The 25,384-nt window shown below is 38.2% G+C and overlaps 1 protein-coding gene across 1 annotated transcript in view; it reads left to right on the top strand.

The window, feature by feature from the left end:
- Positions 1–25,384, top strand: part of grid2 (glutamate receptor, ionotropic, delta 2) — a 487,335-nt gene that overhangs the window by 62,010 nt on the left and 399,941 nt on the right. The window lies entirely within an intron of this gene.

Here is a 25,384-nt window from a genome sequence, read left to right as displayed (position 1 = left end):
CACACACTGAAATAAAGTTTTGACAGATTTTTCATGCAGCCCTCTTTTGAATGAGAAAAAGGAGGATCTCGGAACTTCTTTGAACTTTGATATGGCTGATAGATTTAGCCTATTAAATCAAAAACTGGAGGGAGGTGTTACCAGTTGGGCGTATAATGACTGAGTAAGCAGTTACATGGCCTGCCTCCTGGATTCTGATTAGTTACACTTTGAGACAGTTCGTTCTCAAAGTGGATAAAAACTTATTGATTTCCAAACAGCAGGATATTAATTTGAGTAGTTGGCCAGATGAGTGTTTAGACCAGCGGTCCCCAACCCCCGGGCCTCGGACCGGTACCGGTCCGTGAGTCGTTTGGTACCGGGCCGCGAGAGTTGAGGCTCAGGTGTGAAATGTATGGTTTTCAGGGTTTTTATCGGTTTTATTTTGTTATCGTTTTTATCGTTAACTCGGTTTTCCTGGGTCTTTTCACGTGTGTTATGAATAAATCTTCTTTTTTTCGGTACCGGCACTAGTTTTATTTTGTTGTATTCATCCGCGACACCTCATTGCCGGTCCGTGAAAATATTGTCGGGCATAAACCGGTCCGTGGCGCAAAAAAGGTTGGGGACCGCTGGTTTAGACTATATCATGTACATATGTAATCAACAATAAAAACAATTATCAGTATCATAAATACAAAGCAGTAAGCAGTCGAGAGGTTGATTTTCATAAAGGTAAAAAAAACATTGTTTGTTGATTTTTGGTGCACATCAACAGTATGGTGAGAGCAAAAATATGACTGATGATCAAGTGATCCATGATATTGAGTTGAATGTATGCATTCTCTTAACATATGGCAATTTTAACCAGATTTGTCCAAGACCAGATTGGTCTTCAAATTTTGGATTACTTAAAGTAATCGCAATTGCTTTTGATAAATCACATCCCCATGCTTTTCACCAGCTATAAATCAGCTTTATCCGAGTCTGTCACTAAACGGTCTGGGGTTCTCTTCTTGAATCCCATCTCTTTTTGCTTTCCAGTATCCTTAACCACACTGACTTCTCATGCTTCCCTGCTTCACCTCCCTTAGTCTTTACGTAAACAGCCGTGGTATAAAATCATGACTGCTATGTAATCCCCAGTGGCTTTTCAGTATTTGGGCAATCCCTCCTGAGTCACACAGACTGTTTTGTTTGTGTGTGTCTCCACATTTTAGCTTTTCATCTGTCTGCTGCAAAAAGAAGAGAAAAAAAAAATTAGGGTGCCTGATTGCTTGTGTATTACTGTGTGTATGCATCTGCTTGTGAGTATGCATAATATGTGTGGGTGCTTGTGCTTGGGGGTGGGTGTGCAATGCTAAAAATAGCTCTGTGGGCCATAGCGACAGGGAGATCCAGTATGCAGCTGGAAGCTGACTCACAGGGTGGACACTTTACTAGATGGATAACACACTGCTCCTTCGCCCTGACCCACTGTACTTCTTTCCTCCTTTCTTTCCTTTCTTGCTTCCATTTGATCTAAATGGCTCACAATTGCAAAGGCTCATAGAATTGTAGAAGTCGGCAAAATGATCAGTGACGTGTCATTTAGATCTCAACTGAAAATATGGTTTTATGAGTACCTCTAATCCAGAGCAGGGGAAAAAGCAAGTTCTCACAGTGGAGTCATTCGCAATGGGAGGTAGACTGGTGTTGCACAGGAAATGAATAACACAACACAACAGCTACAGTGCAAGTATTTTAAGGGTAGGAGTTTTAAAGTATATATATATATAGTGTATGAAGACTCCCACACTGGGAGAGTGGCTCCAGCACATCCCTGGAAAGACATTTGAGATCACTGTCCCGAAGAGTGGATTCTTGGGAATAACAAAGATATTGTGCAGGACAAGCTCCCAGGCCTCTGGTAGAGGTCCTGAGCTTGAAGGATAAAGTCCACCCACAGTGTGAGTGAGGAAGTGATAGATATATTTTTTGATCTGCTAGGTTTACACAAAGTGGTCATGAAAAGAGAAAATACCCAGTGAGCGGCAGTTCTCTGGGTGAAAATGCATTGTAGATGACAGAGGAAAATGGCCACGCTACTGTAAGCTGATAGGACAACAACAGTAACTTAAATAACAACTTTGTACAGCCAAAGTATGCAGAAAAGCATGTCTGAATGTGAAACACATTGATCAATACATCGAACCTTGAAGCAGATGGGCTAATGCAGCAGAAGACCACACCAGCTACCAGTCCTGTTATCTAAGAATAGGCTGATGTGCACATTTCAGATGGTAGGGTCAGACTGTGGCATAAACAGCATGAAAAGATGGATCTGTCAATGGTTCAGGCTGATGCAACTGATGTAATAGTGTGGGGAATATTTTCCTGGCACACTTTAAACCTTTAGTATCAACTGTACATCATTTAAACACTGCAGCATACTGGAGTATTATTGCTGACCATATACATCCCTTTATGACCACAGTGTAGCCATCTTCTACTTCCTGCAGGATAACCTGTTATGTCACAAAGCTCAAATAATCTCAAATTGGTTCCTTAAGCAATGACAGTAGGTTTGATGTACTCAAATGGCCTCCACAGTCAGCAGAATCTAATATAGCACCTTTAGGATGTGGTGTAGAAGAGGAGATTCACATCATGGATATGTAACTGTGTGATCCTACCGTGTCAATATACACCAAAATCTTTGTTTCCAGCACTTTGTTGAATCTGTGCCACAAAGAATTAAGGCAATTCTAAAGGCAATGATAGAAACTCCGGTCTACCCTTTTTAAAAACTGCATTGTCAAATAGCTTACAGTCTAAGTAGATTCCTTTTTGAATAGTACCCACATATGACAAGGAAGAAAGAAAATGGAACAGCAAGAGAAGGAGAAAAATAAGGAGAGAAATAGGTTTAGTTAAAGAGAGAGTGAGGTGAATAAGAATGAGAGTGAAAGAATGTCGAATGTCCTTGGAAAAAAAAAGAAAAAAACAAGGAAAGGGGAGAGAGAGTATGTGTCTGACATGAATCTGTCTGCTTGTGTCACACTGCGTCTGGTCTCTTTTCACCTCTCCTGTGCCTTGGTGATCTAAATCGAAAAAGAAGTCCTAATGTGAATTTAGCATTCACTCCAACTTGCATCTTGACACAGTTCTGTCTCATCCTCGTGTTAAAAAATGAGACAGTGCAGGACAGTCAGAGAGGAGTGCAAACTAGAGAGGGAGAGAAGAGAAAACTGGCAGAAAGTCAGACTGTATGACTCAGAAAGGGGAAAAATCAGGGCTTAGGAGAAAAAAAAGTTCACACTGAGATGTAGGGGGAAAGGGGATGAATAAAAGACGGGAATAGTTAATGAGGGAATAACATAATTGTGGAAAACCACAGAATCTGATACACCTGTACCTTTCTACACAAAAATGTTAAACTTCTCCAACTTACATCAAAACCTGCCGACTCACGCTCTAGGTTAAAGCTATTCTAATTGACAGCAGCAGCTACCGCAAGTCAGAAAGCGGTTTCTCGTAGTCATTGGTTACATTCTCAAAGGTCAGCATGCAGGTGGTTTTAGCCTCAACAAAGCTGCCAAGATTTGGTGTAGAGCACTTCATAAACAATATAGTGAGCACCAAAGGGGTGAAAGTACCATGTGGTGATTACCAAGCGGCACACAAAGCAGATTTATTCCTATAATTTGACCATTGTGCTAGTTTAGCACACATATCTTTACTCCAGTTTTCTTAGAGAGGTAGCTGGATGTTAGTGGTGTTGGTGGCTACATACATAGAGATGCAGGTCTTTGAACAATGGACAATACTGTATGTGCAGGTGCATGTGTCTGTTTTCCTAACAAAACATGGCTAGTTGCACCCCTGCTGTGTGTATAGATGCCCCCTGTATAATGAGAACACTCCCTCTTCTGAGACACGTGTGCACATACACGCACACACAGACACACAACAGCAACTTGGATCATTACCGCACTAGCAGAGCCATTCCACATGAGCACCTTCAGCCATTAAAATACACAGCTGAATGGAATACAAAGAATGGCTGAGAATTGCGTGCTGAGCTTGTTTCAGGGGTACTTACAAGTTTCTTACCTGAATCTGACAAAAGAACTAAAAAACCTCAATAAAGTCCAACTTGTAGTTGCTAATTTTAAGCACAAATTAACTTTCACACCACTAATTGTAAATAGAGACAGTAGCAGTGAGCGAATGCACTTTTATTTTGGATAGATAACAGCTGTAGTAGTAGAAAGTAGTTAGAGGAATTACAGACAATATAGTGAATAAGGATCATTTACCAGCAAATGGGTGATGCGGGCACAAGGTTGGTTATTATGATGTTTTTATTGTCTCATTATTATCACAATAATGCAAGTTTTGCACAGATATAATCTTTTTTTGTTAGGAGGTTAATATAAACTATTACTATAATATTATGAATTGGCACTTTTTAAACATATTTCCATTCATAGCCTTTTTTTCTGGTGATGTCCTATCCTGTTACATGAGTTACATTTTCTTATTGAGATATAGTGTTGTTGCTACAATGTTAGTGCTGTTCTTGAAAATTGGTAATAAAATTTCTTAAACAATCATCTCTATTCTTATCTAATTAATACCCCTTAAAAATAACGGATAAAAACTGGCTGACGTATTTGCATTTTTGTCTGTAAAATCCATCATGCACATTAGCAACTGCTGGTTTACCTCCACCGTGGGAAGTTTGCTGGTTTTCTTTCCTGGTGCAGACATAGGCAGCTAAGAAAAGGAATGGATGACTGGACCAGGATGGAAAGGGTTATATAGGGGGATATTCTCTGCTAATTTAAAGACCAATAACATAAAAAACTGTGGTGCTTTCTGTTTAATTTTAGAGCCACGGAAATGAAATCATGCCTCATTCTCCGTGTTAGTAGCTCTGTCCACAGAGACCTAAAGTAGATAGAGTTGTACACTCTGTCCCTTACAGTTTGATAATTAATTTGTTAATTAGATATACTGATGCCTTGTTTTTTTAGGTCCTCTGTAATTAGTTACTAATTGGAATTACATCTCAAGCAGGGAGACACAGAAACAGAGGAAATTGGGTTTTGTGAGGGCATAAATTGATTATGTGCTCTTAGCGTTGTTTTAGTCATACCTGCTGTTCAGTCTTGTGAGGGAAACACATTCCTAAAGCCAAACAGCATGGTCAAGAATTTATAAGTTAGAAAATACTGTCCAAGAACTGGTTCTATTAGTAGCATTAAAATAATGGATGTACAGATAGCACATTTTAAAGAAGAAAGCTGTGCACTGGATTACATTTGATCCGGCTGCCCTTGTTAAGAGAAAGCCTGTCAGCTGGTGGATTTAGCTTATGATGTGTGTATGTATTCATTTTCATTTTTTGCTATCCCCAACACAATTAGCTTTTCTGACCTAACGAGGACAAAAAATAATTCCACTGAGAATGTGGAAAACAGAGAAGCAAAGAGCAGGACAGAAAAAAGAGCAGGTGAATGGACCAGGGAGAGTTATAAATTCACAAGCTTATTTCAGATTCAGAAATGAATACATTAACTTCACTTTACAGATTAGTGTTGTGAAGTCTGGAACCACTATTGATTCAAACGTCTTTCATGTTTTTCAAATGAGCAAAATAACTTTGTATTTCAAAACACTTTGTAAGAAATTACATTTTATTTAGCCAAAATGCACATTAATTGGATTGTTGATTTATTTAGTGGAGACCTATTACTGGATTTTGTTGTGTAAAAATACATTGGTTTAGTCATAACTTTGATTTTAGACAGGATAAAGCTCAAAGTCTACTTACTTGCTTACTTACAGAGTCTACTAACTCATTTGTGATGACTGGACATCAGCCGAGCGTCTGCCTAGTGTTAGCTAACCCCCAGGGATGGACAGACTGAAGTCCAAACAGGGCACAGATAAGACTTCGGTCTTTTTTCCTTTTGTTAGATGCAATTCTCATTTTGCTAGAAGCCAGTGTTGGCTGACCATCGTAGCTGAACTCTTGCAGATCTGCACAGACTGTCACTATTCATGCCTCAGTTTATGGGACTGCTGGGACTTACTAACTTATACAGTAATAATGATAATTATTATATAATTTAACATATATTAGTTAGTGATACGACATAATAATTATATCATACACATCATAATGATACATTGGAGTGTAATGTCATCAGAGGCGGAAAGTAACTAAGTACAAATACTTTGTTACTGTACTTAAGTAGATACAGGTATTTGTACTTTACTTGAGTAGTTTTTTTCCTGACTACTTTTAACTTAAACAAATATCTGTACTTTCTACCCTCACATTTTCAAAACAGGCTCTTACTTTTGGTTTAAGGGGGACCCTTCATGAAAGTGATTTGAGCCTAAACAGTAACAAATGAAAGGCAGTCCCGTTCGTTTATTAATCACTATGAGGTGTGGCATAAACACAGATGTTGTGGGCCAAAGTCATGGTTTAAAAGTGGGATGATGTTTTTTTTATTTTTTTTGGCACAACACCGGAAGGACTGCAGGTGTCCGGAAGTTGCGGTTGCGGTTTAGCCCTACTGAAGAGGAGAGAAAATAAAGGGAGTGACTTTTTTTTAAGTGTCAGGTAATTTAAAATGCGATGTTTCTATCAGCTCAACAAACATCAGCAAACAGACAAACGGTTTGTATCTACAGTTTGTTGTACAGTGTGTTGCTAGCTAAAGGCCCAGCTGCTGTATTTGACAGGGAGAGAAAACAAAGAGAGCTAACTTCACCCAGAGATGGAGAAAGATAAGATAAGAAAGGAGAGGAAGAACAGAGGTTAGATTTAAAGGTAAGGACTACTCAGTGGGATTTGATAAACTGGAAATGTAAAGCTTACATGTAAGTCTTCATGTTTTTAGATGTTTAAATGTTGTGAAACATGCTGTAAATCAAACTGAGGTAGACTAACTGCTATTTAAAGGCTGCATGAAAATACTCTGCAGTTTAGTGCAGGATAAACAGGTTTGTTTGCTGTACTGTGATGGATTTAGAGTAGTGGCTGTGGTCAGAGTAAGGTTGCATCAAATGTAGCACAGATTCATATAAATTTTAGCTGATGATGTTTAGATTCATTCACTGAATCCCACCTTCCTACCAACTTTATACCGTCTAGAAAAAAGACAGTATAAATAGTGTACTGTCATTGATGGAAATCAGCCAGGACTACTTAACATCTGCTGACATCTGGTTGAATTAAGTTGTGTACATCCACAAAGAGCAGCAGGTCAGCTGATCACAGCCTGTGAACTAAGAAAATCTACTGGAGCGCTCAATAGAAATTATTGTGAGTTATGTTTCTTTTCCCCATGCTGAGCCATTACAACCAATTCTAGGCTTCCCCACCTAATGAAACCCACTTTAACTCCTGACAATACAAGTTTTCCTGTTTAGAGGCAAAGTCACCTCAAGCTGAGTATAATTAGAATAAAAAGAAGTTAGACTGAAGTTTGTATTCCCATCTGCTGATTTTATGTTATTTCATCATTATGTTATGTTATTTTATCATTATGTTAATATAGCACAAGGTTCAGTTAGCTTTGCACAAAAATATAAACCTCCTCCAAAGAGCTACTTTAATACTTTGTGCTTTATACTTTGAGTATATTACAGAGCTGGCACTTTTTTACTTTTACTTGAGTAAAGAAGTTGAGTCAGTACTCCAACTTTTACTGGAGTATTTGTACTCTGTACTTTGGACAACTCTGATTGTCATAGATCTTAAGGTGCTGAATGGTTTCTGGTAGGTGAGGATGTCTTGTGACTCAAAAACCATAGGTAAATATTCTGATGTCACAGCTAGACAAGAGTCCTACTGGGGTGCTGTAGGTTCTCTAATTGCTGTACTGGCCTTAATTGCGTAAAATTTGTTCTTATTATGTACTACTTGTAACCATTATCCTGTAGTACCCCTAAGAAATGCTTCACTTTCCTACCTTTGAAATAAAGGTACTGAATGATAAATATGTGCTTAATAATGTATTTGAATAATTGTTGAATAAACTGAGGCTTTAAATGGTGTCAGTTCTGGGTCGGAAAGATGTTAGAAGACAAAGGCTAATGTCACAGCTATGTATGTGATGTGCTTTACACTTGGTCACGTTGAAATCTAGAACCACCTTGTTGTTGGTCAGTCAGAGTCACAGGTGAGATTTCTTTTCTCTAAATATCTAAAATTCAATAAACTATAAAAGTTAAACGTCCGGTCTTTCAGGCACTGAATAAAATTGCTCTTGTCGATCAAATCACCCGAAAGTTGGCTTTTGCACTGATAAGAAAGCAAATATCTTAGAGTATGAGAATAACTGGTTGCTTCAGGAGTACATGGAAATGACAAGGCAGGAAATGGGGTTTGTTTTGCTTAAAATAGATGCTGTAAGACCAAAGTTGGTGTTTACAACAGTAAGCACCAGCTGTGTTCAGACAACCATGTTTACTATCTGTAAATTAGACATATGTATATGTATACTGCTGTGTGTTGCTGCTAAGTATACCACTTTTCCACTTTCAGTTGGGAAGTAGTTAAAATAGTTGGGTATATATATATTAAGCCATATCCATGCAATAATTGCCTAAATGCTGTAAAATGAGCCAGAAGGACACTGGTTCAGTTGCAGAACTCTGTACTTTTCCACATAGTTCTTTCTGGCTCTAATAGAAGTAATTTTTTAAAGCAGCTTCCCACTAGTATGTCCAACTCTGCTGACCATCTTTGCCAAGCTTAGATCTCCTTATAAGATGCGCTCAAGGGGAATCATTTGCACTCAATTTGAATTTTCATCTAGTTAATATGTCAAGTAATTTATCAAAGCCACCCAAAAAAGACTAAATCTGAATTTGGTGGAGGATTTGGACTTGAACCAGATTGTTAAAGCAGATTGGAATTTCAGATACAAACCTTCTGGAATAATTTGCATTTTGTGCATAAAAGATTTCTTTGGGAATTCACTAATCTCAAATTGAATATGCTTCCAATATAATTCTCTTGATTGTTTCAGGGTATTTTATTGTCTTTCTTGAATGCTTTAAGTGACTATTTTTATTCACAGGGCTGAATTTCAAAAAGACCAATGTGTCTTTGAAAGTGTCACATGATTATTTCCTAAATTATGAAATGGAACATTTTAGGATTAGGCTTTATTACTCCTATGCAGCATTTCTTCTCTCTGTCTTTTAATATCACCCCTTCCCTCCCCACTGTACGAGCATGGACACACACTCATCTTCCTAAGGCTTTGTATGTGTGTATATTACAAAGAGATGCAATGAAACTGCCTTAATTCATTTTTTGTTTCCTGAGTGGTGGCAATACAGATTACTGGCCTGAATTTGACCCTCTTCTGAATGCTCAAGTTGATTAGTAATTGCATAGCTAGATAATATAAAATCTTTAGCCAGGGGATCTAATAATATAACTGAATGTATTTCTTTTATGATATTAGTGTAGAAAATCTCCCATTTATGCACATTAATGGAGCTTATGGAGCTCATAGGGAAGTTTAAGGCTGGAATATAAAGCAATTTCCATCACCTCCCGTAACTTATCTCATTCCGTTTCTGTTACATGCATGTCCACAGAACACATTGATCATTTCAAAAAAGCTCAGTCTGCCATTTGCCTGTGCGAAACCCTGCTCAGTGGATACCATTACACTGTAAGCTGGAAAGCATCAACAGCCACCCCAAGTTACTGTTATATTTTCGTGATGTTGCTTTAGAGCTTTGCAGCTCAGGATAATTCTGTTTACAATGAAAAACTATGGATTCAAGGCTCCATTTAGCATCTTGTATATATCGTTACATACAAGGGTTAACCAGCTCTGTTCCCTTTACTCCACTCATTTATGTTTTTGTTCTGACAAGACAGCTTCCTGATTAGGCAGGAAAGCTGGTTGCAGTACATCAAGGTCAGTTGTATTTTCGTAATGATGTGTACTTTATTCTACTTTTACTGACAATATCATAACCTCAAATCAGACGGTACACATTTACTTCTTAAAAGCGATGGTTTATCCGGTAATGTTTTCACATTGTTAGTCTGTAGACAGCTTCAGTAGCTGGAGCTGCCACAAAGGTGGGTCTGCCTGGTGTTTATATATTTGCCTCCATGTGGGCAACTGTTCAACAAAACAGTGTACAGTGGTCCCTCGCTATAACGTGGTTCACCTTTCGCGGCCTCGCTGTTTCACGGATTGTTTTTGTGCAATTTTGCAGGCTTTTTTTTTTTTCTCACAGCACATTGTGTTCTGCGTCCTGATTGGCTGTAGACCATTGTCAATCAATCTCCTCCGTACCGTGTCTCCTGTACAGTACAGAATGTTTCAGCTTGTCAAATTTACATAAATCTTCGATTGCTAGCAGTGTGACTCTCAAGTGCTGTACTGTATGTTTGTAAGTTTTCTCGCCAACAAATACAACAATATCGACGAAACGTTTTGCACCATCAAAGGCACCTGTGGTAGAAACCAAAAGGCAGAGGAAGATGCTAACCATCGCACAAAAAGTTGGACTTTTAGACACGCTAAAGGAAGGTAGAAGTTGCCGTATTTTTCGGACCATAAGGCACGCCGGATTATAAGGCGCATTAAACGAAACATAACAGTCAAAGGATAAGTCAGACTTTACTCAACTCATTCTTCTTACTTCCTCCACTTCCATACCATTGATTCATTAAAGTTAAATTCTCTCACAGCTCCATGTTCTGGACCTGAAAACAGGGTTTGATCTTTGGTTTCATTCTATAATACTGGACTTATTTTTCTGCGAAGGTTTGAACTTTGAGAGTGTTTAAACAAGAGAGAAAAGTGTGAAAATGTTAATGCCTGTCTGAGAAAAGTGTATAGTGGGGGGTTTTACAGCCTTAAAACATCTATAGTAATTGTAAAAAAATAAAGCTGGCTACTTCCCGGATTTCACCCATCGCGGGTTATTTTTAGAGCGTAACTCCCGCGATAAACGATGGACCACTGTACATCAAATTAAAGGCAGAATTTGAATGTGCTTGTGGTGCGAGACCCCACTGGTGTCGTGGCTGGTGTGATTCTGTTATAGGTTGGTCTCTAGTTATATACAGTGAGCTAAGTAATTATTTGATTTCTCACTTGAATAGTTGCTAATTGTTATGGTAGAGACATAATATAAAACAGAATTCTGGAAGAAAAATACGCATTGCATAAAAGTTATTAATTGATTTGCATGTGATTGAGTGAAATAAGTATTTGATACCCAGGCAAAACATGACTTAGTGGAAAAAAAACTTTATTGGCAATTACAGCTGTTAGATGTTTCCTGTAGTTGGTCACCAGGTTTTCACACATCTCGGGAGGGATTTTGGCCAACTCCACTTTACAAAAACTCTTTTAATCTTTTAGGTTTTGTCACTGGCATTTGGTCTCCACTGAGGTCTGGAGACTGGCTAGGCAACTCCATGACATTAATGTGCTCCTTTGTTTCCTTGGCAGTATGTTTTAGATCATTGTCATGCTGGAGGACACACCCATGATCTATCCTCAATGGTGTGGCTGAGGGAAAGAAGTTCTTATCCAACTTACAAATTCAGCAGGGGATCAAATAATTATTTCCTCCACTGTAGGTTGTTTGAAATGTCAACATGGTGAAAGCCTTTGCTGCTGCATCCTGTTGCAAGATGATCTCTAATTACATGCCTACTTACATCTCTAATTACATTTCAGGGAAAAGTGATAAAAGGAGTTTTTTATTTTATTTTAAATATAGCATCCTCGCAGTGTCTTTCTGTTATCTTTAGTAACTAAAGACTTAATTCATGGTCACCCCTTAAGTAATCTACAAGTGTTTTCTCTTGTGAAAATGTCAAAGCCCTAAAATGTCAAATGCATTGTAATGTGTCACTGTTTCCTTGCAGATTGTAAATGGCTGAAGAAGTAATGTGTTTTCTCGCTGGTTGCATTCATATATATGGTTTATGAGTGTTTCCCGCTTTTCTGTCTTCCACCAGCCACCACTGAGGGCCACCTGGCCACCTACCTTACTGCACTGATGAATAAAACAACAGCCACTTGGAGCTATGTCTATGTGTGTGTGTGTGTGTGTGTGTGTGTGTGTGTGTGTGTGTGTGTGTGTGTGTGTGTGTGTGTCTGTATGGCAAGCTTCTGCTGACGTGCTGGCTTTTAAATGAACTCCTCTGGCTGGCTCTTTGGCTTGCAACCTGATTTAAGTGTCTGCATGCATATACGATAACCTGAGAAGCAGCAGTAAATGACCACTGTCAGAAGAAAGCCAGACTCATCCACTTGACATCATTCATCTTTCACATTCCTTTGCACTGCGACTAAGGCAGGTCAACTAAACATCGTGCTATTTTTTTTTGTTTTTGTTTTTTTCTTACTGGAGGGTCCACACTACTACTTCAAAGTGTGATTTCTAATGATCAGTGTCTTTCACTACATTTTGTACTGAATAGTTTTAGACCTCAGCCACAAGACCTTAAGACCTGTTGCTGGAGGTTACTGGCTAATGCTGGGGGAAATCAACAGTAAGCAGGGTGCTGGACCAAAACCCTCCTTGTGTTTGCTGCATTTGCTTGTATTTTGGACGAAGACAGCGACTTGTCTGCAAACACTCTCTAACTACTTGTTTGAGTGGTAGTAAAAGTTAAGAAGGTGAAACGCAAACCACCATGACCTGAGAACATTCGCCTTCAAAGTAAAGACTGTGCCCCACCCCACCGAGCGTTTCTCCAGCCAACTTTGACTTTGAAGGCGAATAGGCTGTACTAGTTTTACAACCACTTGGGTAATAAAAGTAGTCTTTTATTGTTTGCAGGGAATTTGGCATGTATCTTACAAACTACTGTGACAACCTGCCAGTTACCAAAACAATGGCAAAGAAACTACTCACCAAGCGGTTGTGGAATATACACTTTTCCTTAGTGTCCGATATTTGCCAGGGGATCATTAATTAGCCTCCTAGGCCTGTGTGACTGAGGCCTTATTGAGTCATTTTACTCAATAAAGTAAAATGACTTATCATTGCAGATACTCAAAAAGTTGATTCTATTCATCTGAACGTAGTGTTTCCAGATGATGTCCAGATGAACATGAACAACTTTTTGGGAATTCCTTACTTTGAGCATGCATCAAGACCTTTGCAGATACCTTTTGCAACTTTTTTTGCAAAGCTCTAAACACATTTTTAACTATGCACTTTCTAGTTTCACAGTTAAGTTTGCAGAAGCTGCAAGCACAAGGTTAATGATTGCAACGATCTATAGACACAATCTTGAGAAGCAGAGTAGGAATAATGAATGTACTGTAAGAGACGGTGGGCAAAAAGGAGGACAAGAACAAGACCATGAGCAGTAATTTAAGATGAAATTGTGTGGGTATGATAGACCATACCTTGCTTAATGGAATTACATCTTTTATAACAAAAACAACAATGTCTCATTTCTTCTAATAGTAAATGTGCCATGTAGATTTATTTTGTAAACTGTATGATGACCACATGAGGGTGAAAGTGCTGAACATTTTTTTGAGTTACTGTTTGTGTGATCTGAAAATTATTTTCTCTTGAGCATTGGAAACTGTTTTGATGCAGTTGTTGGTTGTTACTCATTCACTCAGAGGTTGTGAATGAAAACTGAAAACAGTTTTTTCTTTTATATTTTGATAGTTTTGAGAAATGGCTGAAAGGTTTCAAGAAACATCTTTTCAATTGTAAAAAATGGTAAAACATTTGTCTTCAGGTTAGATTTTGTGTTGGTTTAGGTTTTTTTTTTTTTTATTAAGCACCTTCATAACGGGTTTTTCAAGCCATTTAAGCCTCGATCTCTGCACACGGCTTTTGACAGCAAACTTTATTACTTGACTGCCTGAAAAAATGTCAAGGGCTTATGTACTCAGCTTCAAAATTCCTTGAATCTTGCTCGCTCAGTTTTTTATCATGGAAACCAGGCCTTTTCATTCATTCTAATCAAATGTGGATCCCACAAAAGTGATCCTAGAAGTGCATTTTATATTTAAATATGCTTTACAAACTCTGTTCTTCTTTTATAATGGCTTTTAAGTTAATTATTTGGATAGATAACATTAGATCAAATATTGTAGTCATCTAAATGTGAATTACAGCTGAAGCAGAGAATGTCACTTTAATTGACCATAAAAATATCAGATGGCTATACCATTGACCCCCTGCTTTTCTTTAAGTTACAATAAGGAAACTGTTTGCCAAAGTGAAATATTGCATTGTTCTGGTTGCATAAATACTGTGAACATGCATTTAAAAAATTCTATTGTTGCTTTTATGGTCATAGTTATTGTTCTGGAAAATGTATTAGATGTTTCTGTGAGTTTTCTATGTGTCATTCTAAGTTTTCTTAAATTCTCAAGAAAGGTACAGAACATTTCAATAAGATCCCAGGTAGAATTCCCAAAGCAGGTGATTTGTACTACAGTCTTTCTCTAACTTTAATCTTTGCTGAATTTCCAAACCTCAAAAACGCAGAAGGAATTTCTCAGTTGATGAATGAGAAGTGCATCAAGATTCTGCTTGTTCACAACGACATCATCGCTTTGGCAACTATCCATCATGTAGCTACAAACACTGACGTGTTATCTCTGTAATGAATATCTAACATCAGGATTCATTAGGAGTTGATTATAACCACTTAAACCTGCACGGAAACGCAGACTGGCAGGTTAATTTTTGCATGTATGAAGAGTATGTGTGTGCACGTGTCCAAATATGTCAGTGTTTTTGTTTCTAGCATGCTTGTGCGACCGCGAGGATTGCCCATTGCTAATAGGTTTGTAGATAGAGGAGCTTTATTATGCTCTTTATGACTTTTTAACTGACTCACAGCTCACTGTTGAGCATATATGTGTGTGAGCATTTGCATGAGTGTGAGTATTAGTAGTGAATATGAGCAAGCTGAGTGCAGGTTTGCAACAGAAGGTATTCCGTGGGGGTGGTAGTGTACTGAGAAGAGGCCTTGAGGGAATGAGGGCTCGAGAGATAGGTGGTGGGAGAGAGAGCATGACAGAGGGATAGTGATGGGTGGAGGAGAGAAAATGTGTTTCATCAGAGAGCGAGCGAGAGATAAAAGGATAGGCAGCGAGACAGAAAAAAGAACGATGGAGTGAAAATGAGGAAAACAAAAGTGGTACTAACTCTGCTCCATGCTGTGTGTGGGCAGATAGAGTGGCAGTAATGAAGAACAATATAGTAAGACAAAGTAAATGAAAAAGAAAAATAGATCACTCATTTATGAAGCAAATATACACCTGATACTACCATTGCGGTTCTAAAATCCAACCTAATTTTGGACTGCAAATGTAGCCTCATGTTACTGTTCTGTGTTGTGATTATCCCCCTGCTGAACCACCTACATCGGTCTGTCATTAACTTACAAAGAAAGGCATATAGCGGGTATAAAAAGTAAGTGCACCAACTCAGTACATGACTATTGCAAAATAGCCATGGAAGAGAAATGTAGGGAATGGTTTGTCGCTGTAGCTAACTGGATCTTTTCAGTGGCTTGTGTATGATGGGCTGAATGAGAAATAAGTAACTTGCACTAAGTAACGATATGCTAATAAGCCATGTTTGCATTCTGTTATGCTAGTTAGCCATACGGAGCATTTAATCCTTCATTAACACATGTTCTTAGAACGTTTATGTTAAGCATTAATTATAAATAGGTCAGAATAATGAAGTACGGTTTTCCTTTATGATGTAATCATAATCAAGCGATCACATCTGTTATATACTCTTTTTTTTCTTATTCATCCATTTTAATGACTTGAGGTATAAACTAAAATGTGGATTTAGGAAATCATTACAGAGCTACTTGATGATATCCTGGTGAGTTGCAGGACTGAGGACCCAAATGCAGACACAAAAGATTCACTGACAAACAAAAGACAAACCTTTATTTCAGCTGATGGAAACTTAATAATATAAAGTTCACCAGGACAGTGAAGAAAATTCAAAACTGAACCACAGCAATGATTGAAGACCCCAAGATAAACGCGTAGGCAAAATAGCACTATCTATATGTGAAAGGGTAGTCAGAGAGTTAGACACAGGAGGGTAATAAGATGCAGGTAGAGATAGTAAAAGACAATGAAAATGGAGTAGAAGTAAAACTACACACAAGACACTGGAGAGAAATGACTCCCAAATTAAACTAGAACGAGAAGACAGTAACTAAACAGGGAAATGGAGACAGATGAATAGACTTGACAATTAACTTGAACTTGAACCCAAATCCAGACACAAAAAATGGACTGAAAAACAAAAGCAAAGCCTTTATTTCAGCTGATGGAAACTTCACAATATGAATTTCACCAGGACAATGAACAGAATTCAAAACTGACTGGTGAAACACAACATGGATAACAGACACTGAGATGACGACTGAGGGAAGACAGCACAATTTATAGACAAAAGGGTAATCAGGGAAATAGAGACAGGAGGATAACAAAGGTAGATTGACAACAACTCAGAAGGGAAAGCAAAGCTAAACACGAGGCACTAGAAACAAATGACTACCAAAATAAAACAGAAAGTAAAAACCAAACAGAGAAATAAAAACACTTGCATAAACTTAACCTAGGGGACCTGACAAAGGAGGATAAGACAGGAAACACTGAGGAAACAAATTAAACTCTATAACTAGGACTAAATTATAACAAGAGTAAAGGCTCCCAAAATACTCAAGAATAAATGAAAATCACAACCTAACCCAGAAACAAAACTAAGAACACCTAATACTCAAGCAGGAAATAAACCTCAAAAAACAGATCTGAGATCATAACAGTTCTGCTTTGGAGTTTGTTTTTCATTTTCATTTATATTAGTGTCGCTTTTAGAACGAGTGCTTTCTTTCACTGAAAACATTCATGTTCCTATTCTTGCGTGCATTCGTGTAGCCCCACTAGTATTTAAGTGCTTAAGCAGAAGAGAAACGTTGTGCTTGTGTAATGATAAACAGAGCTCAAAAATCTGTAGAGGACAAAGAGAGGACATGAGGTTGTGAGGAAAAACAAGCGGGGAAGATGACAAAATGGATAAGACGGGGGATGTGAGAGGAAGAACAGAAAGATAAGTGACGAGAGAAGGGCCAGAGGATGGCAGGTGATGACAGGGAAAAAAAATCATGTATGTTAGATGACATAGATGACAAGTATGTGATGGAGGGATAAAGATTAGGCTGGGTGAAAAGAAGGAGAAGCAGAGAAGCTATGTGAATTAGAGAGAAGTGTGAAGGAGTGAAGTGAAGTAGAGGAAAATGCTGGAGAGAAAAAAGAGACAAAGGGGTGGAGAGTTTAGAAGTTTTGAAATTGTAACTATAGGGAATTGGGACGAGGATAGAGTTTGATAGCGTGAGGTTGAAGAAGACTACGGCAGGAATATAAATGTCAGAAGATGCTGAAGACATGCAGTTTGCTGGGGAAGGAGGGCAAGAGAGGGCGGATTGTATAAAATCCATCCTTCCTTGAAATATAATATGACATTTATGATGTGTACAAATCTGGAGCCTCTTACCAGCGCTTCAGGCAAAATCCTCCCAAATGTTCGGCATTAATCAGGAGGGTGAGCTTTAAAGACTCAAGGTGCTCAAGTAGACCGGCTTCGTGCGTTAAAAGCAGATATGAACGTTAAATTCAGATGTTTTTTGATACCTGTTTTTATTACCATTTCTTTCAAGTCCCTTACAGTCTCTCTTACACTTTCCTTTTAAACACATTTCCTTCATTTTTGTTTGTCCATTTTTGTTGTTGTTTGTAATTCATCAGTATCAAATACTGAAAAAAGTCTTCCACAAAAAACAAGCCAGTTTTGTGTAAGTTTTATTTATTTGGTTGTTAAAGGGTTAATGTTTTCATACGCTGATGACGTCAAGGTTTGGTTGTTATATTCCAGTTGAGTTTGATTTTTAATATAGCGTGAATGAATTGCTGTTGGGTACCTAACCTTTGGTTGTTGGATATTACCACCATTCAAATATGCCTGCAAGGCTTTTGCTTCATTATGACAATGCTGCAAAAGAAAGTAAAGAGAGAATTGTGCCTTTCTCAATAGAGGACATATCTTTCAGAGTTTTCTGTTGTATTTGAAAACATGGCTTCTTGATTCTAGGAAACATAATCACCTGCAATACTGCATACTGTTTGACGAAGTAGGAACAGCAGAGGATAAGTACACTAGGATTTTGTGTTGTTTTGCTTTGCTTTGTTTTAAAGGAAATACCGAAAGTTATTTTTGGCCAAGTTTGACAGCCCTTGTTGGAAAAATAGAATATGTGATTTGTTTTAAATGATGCAGGAAACATCTGAATTATTGATTCGGTAATAAGAAAGCCTCTGTCTGCCTGCTACACACAAAGACATGTACACATTTTTAAGTACATCGAGTCTTTTCAAGCCAGGCCAGATTTACTTGGATTAGATGTCACACGCTGCATCACATGAAATACGAAGGTGGGGGAGAAGAGTGATAATGAGAGCAGAGAGAAGAGATAGTTAGGGAAATATGAGGAGGAAAGCAAGCAAGGAAACATGGGGTAGAGAGCACCAAAAATGGAGGAAGGTTGAGCTAAATAAAGAGTACAAAATGGAAAACAGCTTGAAAGGGAATGTAGGCATGACGAAGCATGATAGAAAGGCAGAGGACAAAGAACAAAGAGAAAGAGAATTAGGGAAAGTGGCTAAAAGAATGTTAAAAAGAGACAGACATAAGGAAAAGTATAAATGTGAGAGATGGTGAGGTGGAGAGGAAATGAGCAAGTTAGGATAGTTGACAAAGAAAGGGAATCTCTTCAACAGGTAAAGCTCCAAATCAGGAAGTAGGAAGGCAATAATCCAATACTTGGATCGATTATCAGTCTGATTCTGGCTCAAAAAGCTGGATTGGCCATGAGTATTTTATGCTTACTATGCCAGCAACTGTGCACCAGTTGCTAGAGGGAGAGCTAACATAGCATGGTAGGTAACAGCAGTTTGGACGTAACTCATGCTGTGAGGCAAACAGCGTTTCTTTTATGTCTGTAAAAGTTTTCAAAAGCCCCAATGACAACACTTGTCCCTCTCACTCTCATTATGGAAGCTTTTATTGTGCGTACAGTAACATAGCATGTTGTTATTTGTTCAATATTATTTTGCCTCATCTGTATCCTACTCCATACATTTGTCTGTGAGGAGGTGCACTCACGTGGTTGCTGGAGATTTTTGGAAGTTTCTAGGTGAAATCAGTAGCAAAATGTGTGCTGCATCAAAACGTTTTTGTGATTGTGGCACTCATTGTAGTTTGCATAGAAAACACTGACTGCTAGCTTAAGTGGTACCTCACCACTGCAGCCAACATGTTTGGGAAAGGCATAACTTTTAGTTTGAATGTTCTCCGTTTTACAGCTTGTCTTACTTTTCAGATCTTTCATACGAACTGCAGGCAGTCTGCTAGCAACTAAAGCAATCTAAATGAGTTTTTACATGCAGCACTGTATACGTATAGATCCGTGTGATTGGAACTTTAGAAAATTTATCAATTTCATTCTGCCTAACATCACCCTCCAGTAACCACTCGCCAACGGAATACATATTTTCCCTTGTGACCCGTGGTTGCCAGATGGCCTCTGTGATTGGGGCCTGAGTAATTTCACACTCAGGTCACTATTAGTACAAGAAATGGATCAGTGCAAGTTTTGTCTACATGCTGATATGATAGATAAGAAGGAGAAGATAGACTCATTATCAAACAGAGCTATCATTTCATAGTAGCTGTCAAGGGTATACACAGGTACACTGAAGATACACCTTAGGTCATTCAAGTGGTACATTGCTATCACTCTAATTATCATTTACTTATAACTTGGCTTGGGCTTCAGTATATTTTCATAACTGGCTCACAGCCACCTACTCTACTGTTTCCAGATCCCTGGCAATGTTGGCCAGACAGGAGCTGAGTCAGCTGTTGTTTGGAAATCAGCTGGACCTTGCCAAAAAACAGTCCAAAGCTGACTTAAAGAGAAACACAAAACAAATGTTGCTGTCAGTTTTCTGTCCTTTGCATTCCTGGTTGCACACCAAGGGATATGAATTTAAATGTATCTCAGATGAGCTAGTTATTTCACCTAATGCTTAATGAATGAAGACACACAACAAATTTTCCACCTACTAAAAGTATATTCATATGTGTGGGAGGAAGCAAAGCCTTGGGTATCAACAGTAGGTCTCTACAAAGGAAGCAGTAAGGCAAAGGTCTGTCTAGATTAGAAGGGGAAAAGGTAAGACAGGGACAGAGACATGGCAAAGAAAGCGGCGACCTTGGCACAGCTTTGTGTGACAGTTTGACAAAGAACTGGCGTGCTGCTGAACTACAAATTCTGCTGGCTGCTCGCCTCCTTAACGATGGAGCAAATTAATTTACGTGCCTATAATGAAAGAAGTGAAGGAGGAGGGAAGCAGGGAGGAGAGATGAAAAAAGGAGGAGAACGAAAGATTTTTCTTGCACAAATCAGGTTACCTGGGAGATTTGTCCATGAATGCACAAGGGGATAGACGGCAATCGGAGGCATCCCTCTGACATATAGTCAAGCACGCACACACACAGTTTGCTTCCATATTTCATTTAATTGTACACACATGCTTGATATGGTCAGAGTAACCTACTGCAGATGCACAACCCTGATAACAAAGTAACCATGTTTCTGGGAATACTGGAACACAATAGACCCTGTATCTAGCAAAACTACATGAGAATTGTGTATGTGAGTGTATTCTAGTGTGAGGTCATATGATAAATATTAGAGCTGTTTTTATATCTGTTCCTGTCATACTCCACTGGCCTGCTCTGGTCACCAGTGACCATTAATTCTTTGTCCTCCTCCCTTTCCTTTCTGACACACACACACACACCTACACACTCTTACACATTAATTCTATACTGTCCTCCCAAGTGTCAAAATGCGCTCCCTTTCAGCTCTCACATCACTGCTGTAAATAACAGTGTGTTTGTGTGTTTCGCACACGTGTGTTTGTGTGCGACAAACAGGACATTTGACACTGTAGGACCATAACCTCTGCCGTTCATCGCCATCATCACTCAGCACTGCCGCTACCTTGCTTTCATCATCACATTGAGCCGGAAACACTTAGGTCTAGCCTTGTCACAAATCAGTAATACATCATGTGATTTATGCTGTGACGTGTGTTTGTGTGTGTGTGTGTGTGTGTGTGTGTGTGTGTGTGTGTGTGTGTGGGTGTGTGTGTGTGTATTCCTACACATTATCCTTGTCAGTGTTCCTGTCACATTACTGTCATCAGCTGCAGTTTCAACAACAGGTGTGTGTTTGTTCGAGAGACAAAGGAATGATATTTCAGGTATTTCTTCAGTGCCCCATTTCGAGTCGTCCTTAAGAAAAGAAGAGAATCAGATAGAGGCATGTAGTGATGGGGAGAGAAAAGAACAAGGAGGAGCTTTACAGTAGTAAAAAGCTTGAATGGATGAGCGTAAAAGGCCAGGAGGCAGGTGTAAAAACTAAGTGAGATGGGAATGGATTTTCCAAAGCAGCATAGATGGCATTGTGAGTCTCTCCACCAATTATTATTATGTCAGAGTCACACTACTGCCTAGGATACTGTGAATTTTGGTCCATATGTATTGTTCCTCAGTTGAAGATTATTGACTCTGGTAGCCGAGACTTTTCCTGTTGCACAATGGCAACACTTATCTCTCCTTTTAAAAACAAAAATTCAATTCAACTCTTTGTGTACATATTGGAAATGTTTATGGTTCTCGCACACGGCATCTCACTAAACCACAGTGAGTTATACATATACGATTTTACACAGAATGAACAGTAATCCCTTTGTTTTTCAAAAAGCAAACCATTTTTCTTTGATAAGCAGCATTTTTTGTTATATAGTGCTAATTAAGCACATTAAATGTTAATAAAAGTTATCATGCCTACATAGTAAATTGCAGTGGTTACATTGCACTCTACATCACAGCATCACACGTCTGCAACTGCTAGCGTGGGTGTTGACTCTTAGCCTTGTTAAAAATCTTTTTTTTAAAATTAACCTCTAGATAAACTTCTGTTGTGCAAACCAGATAATTATGCAGATAAATATGCATGTGTGATTACACAATGATGGCAATAAAGCTGATATTAAAGCCCACATACTGACTAATGATCATCCTTTGATCTTTCACAAACACACACACACACACACACACACACACACACACACACACACACACACACTATATATATATATATATATATATATATATATATATATATATATATATATATATATATATATATATATATATATATATATATATATATATATATATATATATATATATATATATATATATATATATATATATATATATATATATATATATGTATGATTGAGTGTGTGTATCAACATTTTGTTACTTTCAAATCACAAGGAGAAATTGACCAAACATGAACATGTAGATGCTGCTTTGTCTGTTAACTGCATATATTTACAGTGAATAAAAAGAGAGGACATGTAAAAGCAAACATTACTGAGATTCCAACAGATATTGGCTGGAGCAAAAGAAAAGACTATTCTAACTTCAGATTATTTGTGGCTTCGTGTGACAACACATTTCCCTCATTTTTCTTTTACCTCTAGCATCACTCATCCATCCCAGTGGGTTGTTTGGCAGTAAGTAGATAAACAAGTTATTTATTACCTCTTTATCAATGTAAACAAACTAGGAAATAAATACTAAACACTTAAACATTGGATGACATTTGATCGATACTTCTTGACCAAAACACTTTAAGTTTTTGAATCCTACATCACTAGAAATTGACCACTGTTGCTGATAATGCTGTTGACGTCGAAGGCATGGTTGGTGAAAAATGTTGATGATTTAGTACTTCTGCTCACACGCTGTATATGTGTGTGTGTATGTGTGTGTGTCTGAGACTGCCCTTGAGGCATCTGTGTAAAGCAAGATTCACTACTTTTATATCCTGGCTTGCTGATTTATGCTGTGACGTCTGCCTTTGCACTCACAATCACATTACTGGAAGGGAGGAAAAGCCAGGGCCCTGTGTGTTGTTTGTGTGTGTGCATGTCTGTGTGTGTGTGTCCGTGTTTGCTAATCAGCATGCAGTAACGCTGTTGTTCCAAAATAGCTGACAGTAAACAGCAGACATTTACCCATCGTCTGTTCTCATCTCTTGTCTTGTGCTTTCTTCTTGTGAAAAGTTAATTATTTTTTAATATGTACACATTAAAGATGGTGATATTTGGGAGATTCCTAAATAGTTGGATTAGTGTTTGAGTTCAGAAGCCTCCAAAGGTTCATGCTAGTCTTCAATCATTAGGAACAACAGGAGCCAAGTTTAACTTTAGTGAAATAAAGGTGAGAGAAAGAGTCAGCGAACTGTAGTGTGTTTATTTTCCAGACTTAATTCCAATTCTTTGTCCACATTTTACCTTGGACTTTCATGCTCCCCTGCAGTGACTCTATGCCCCAGAAAGGGGGCCCACCCACAGCTTGAGAACCACAGCCTTAAGGCATAAAAGCATCTTTAAAACACATTTGGATGAAGATTCAAATCTGCTTCACAGACCAAGGACATTTTTTTTCATTATCACCTACATGTTTTTTTCTCATCTCCCTTTCTGCATGCACACTGTGTCTCGATTAAAGAGTGTTATTTTCAGTCACATCCACGTAGCTAATATATCACCGTGCAGGTGTAGCAGCTTTGATAGAGAAATGATATAAGGGATAACAGAAGAAAGAAAAGTGACATGAAAAAATACTACAATACGGTGTCTTCTTCTCCATTTCAATATCTTTTTATTACCGTTGTGGTCACTAGATTCCAAAATGCATTGCTGGTGTGATAAAGGAAATACACACTTTACAAGGAAACAAACCATATGCAAAGAGAGTGGTGTACGATGCAGTAAAGCTTTTAACATATGCCTGGGAGCAGGTTACTATGGAAACATCCTTGTAGAAACCTAGATTAAAGGAGCCATTTACTGTTCCCTCTGCATGTTTGTAAAAAAAAAAAGACAAAAAAAAATTATAAAACTTTATCCACAAAGCAAAACACACAGAAAGTCATAAATCAGGTTACTAATGTCAAACATTTCGATGTGCTTTTGTCCTCTAGACATATAACCTTTACAGTGTCATGGATCCAGTTTAAAATCTGTACCAATCCTCTCCCAGCAGTGTCATCTTCAAACTGATTGGGACCTTATTCAAAATTTATCACTAATGGAATAGTTAATGTCTTTGTGCTTCATTCTTTATCGCTTTGTCCAGGCCTGCTTGTCTCACCTCATCTATACTGCATGATTATAAAAACAACCAAGACTCAATCAGTTGCCTGGTATTTACAGTTGCCTAATGCTGAAGAATCAAGTGATTGAAGGATACATATTTAATGAGGCCTTTGACGCAGAGGCAGTTAACATATCATTCCTAACTGCATGTGGTTTTGAATGAGGTGTGCGTATAAAGGCTGTGCTGAAATGGATTGTCCTTCAGAAGTTGAGTTTATTCAAAACTTTGTTTAAACTGTTGCAGATGTGATAATATTTAGGGTTTTATGAGTTTTGCTAGGCACATATCTTTTTCTAAATAAATGTATTGACAATTAAATTATTGGCAGTTTGACAGATTCCAGTAACCTAAAAAAGAGCATAATAAAGAGATTTTTTAAATGATTAAACAGGCAAGTGGATTTCTAAAGCACAGGAACCGACTAATCTTATTGTAATAATGTAATATATAATTTCCTGGATGATTTATCCAAAGTACTGCAAAATAAAGATGGTGAAGTTTGGGCTCTCTGGGATTTAGTCCACAACCTTTGTGGTATTAACATCAGGCTATGCACAGCCAATTACAGATATAGTTTTCTAAATGTGGTACAAAACAGCCCTCAGCTAATGCAGCCTTCTTGGTTATTAATGGGTTTTGCAACCTGTGTCTTACACACATGCACAGGCACACACATCCACACTATACAGTATGAGGCTTATTTTCTGGTCAATGAAATGCGGTTAGCAGTGCTTCACTGCGCTGGCTTACACAATTAGTGGCCCAGTGGATTCAGGGGATAAACTGGGTTGAATTGAGAGGCTAAAGAGAAGTAAAAGAAGAAAAAAAAACCATACGGTTAATTGTGTGTAACAGACCAAAGCATAGACCGAATCTCTGCTAGCCAGTCAACACCCCACGTTGCCTCATTTGTCTGTCTCAGCAGCACTGCAGGTTGACATTTATTTTTATGACTAATTTAGTATTCACTAGTGGAAACTTTATCTGCCACTACAGATACTAACACACACCAGTTCTTCTTCCATTT

Source organism: Oreochromis aureus, linkage group 12 (genome assembly GCF_013358895.1).
Source record: "Oreochromis aureus strain Israel breed Guangdong linkage group 12, ZZ_aureus, whole genome shotgun sequence".
NCBI classification, from domain to species: Eukaryota; Metazoa; Chordata; class Actinopteri; order Cichliformes; family Cichlidae; genus Oreochromis; species Oreochromis aureus.
The sequence above is the reverse complement of the archived record's forward strand: the minus strand, read 5'-3'. Positions and strand labels throughout refer to the sequence as shown.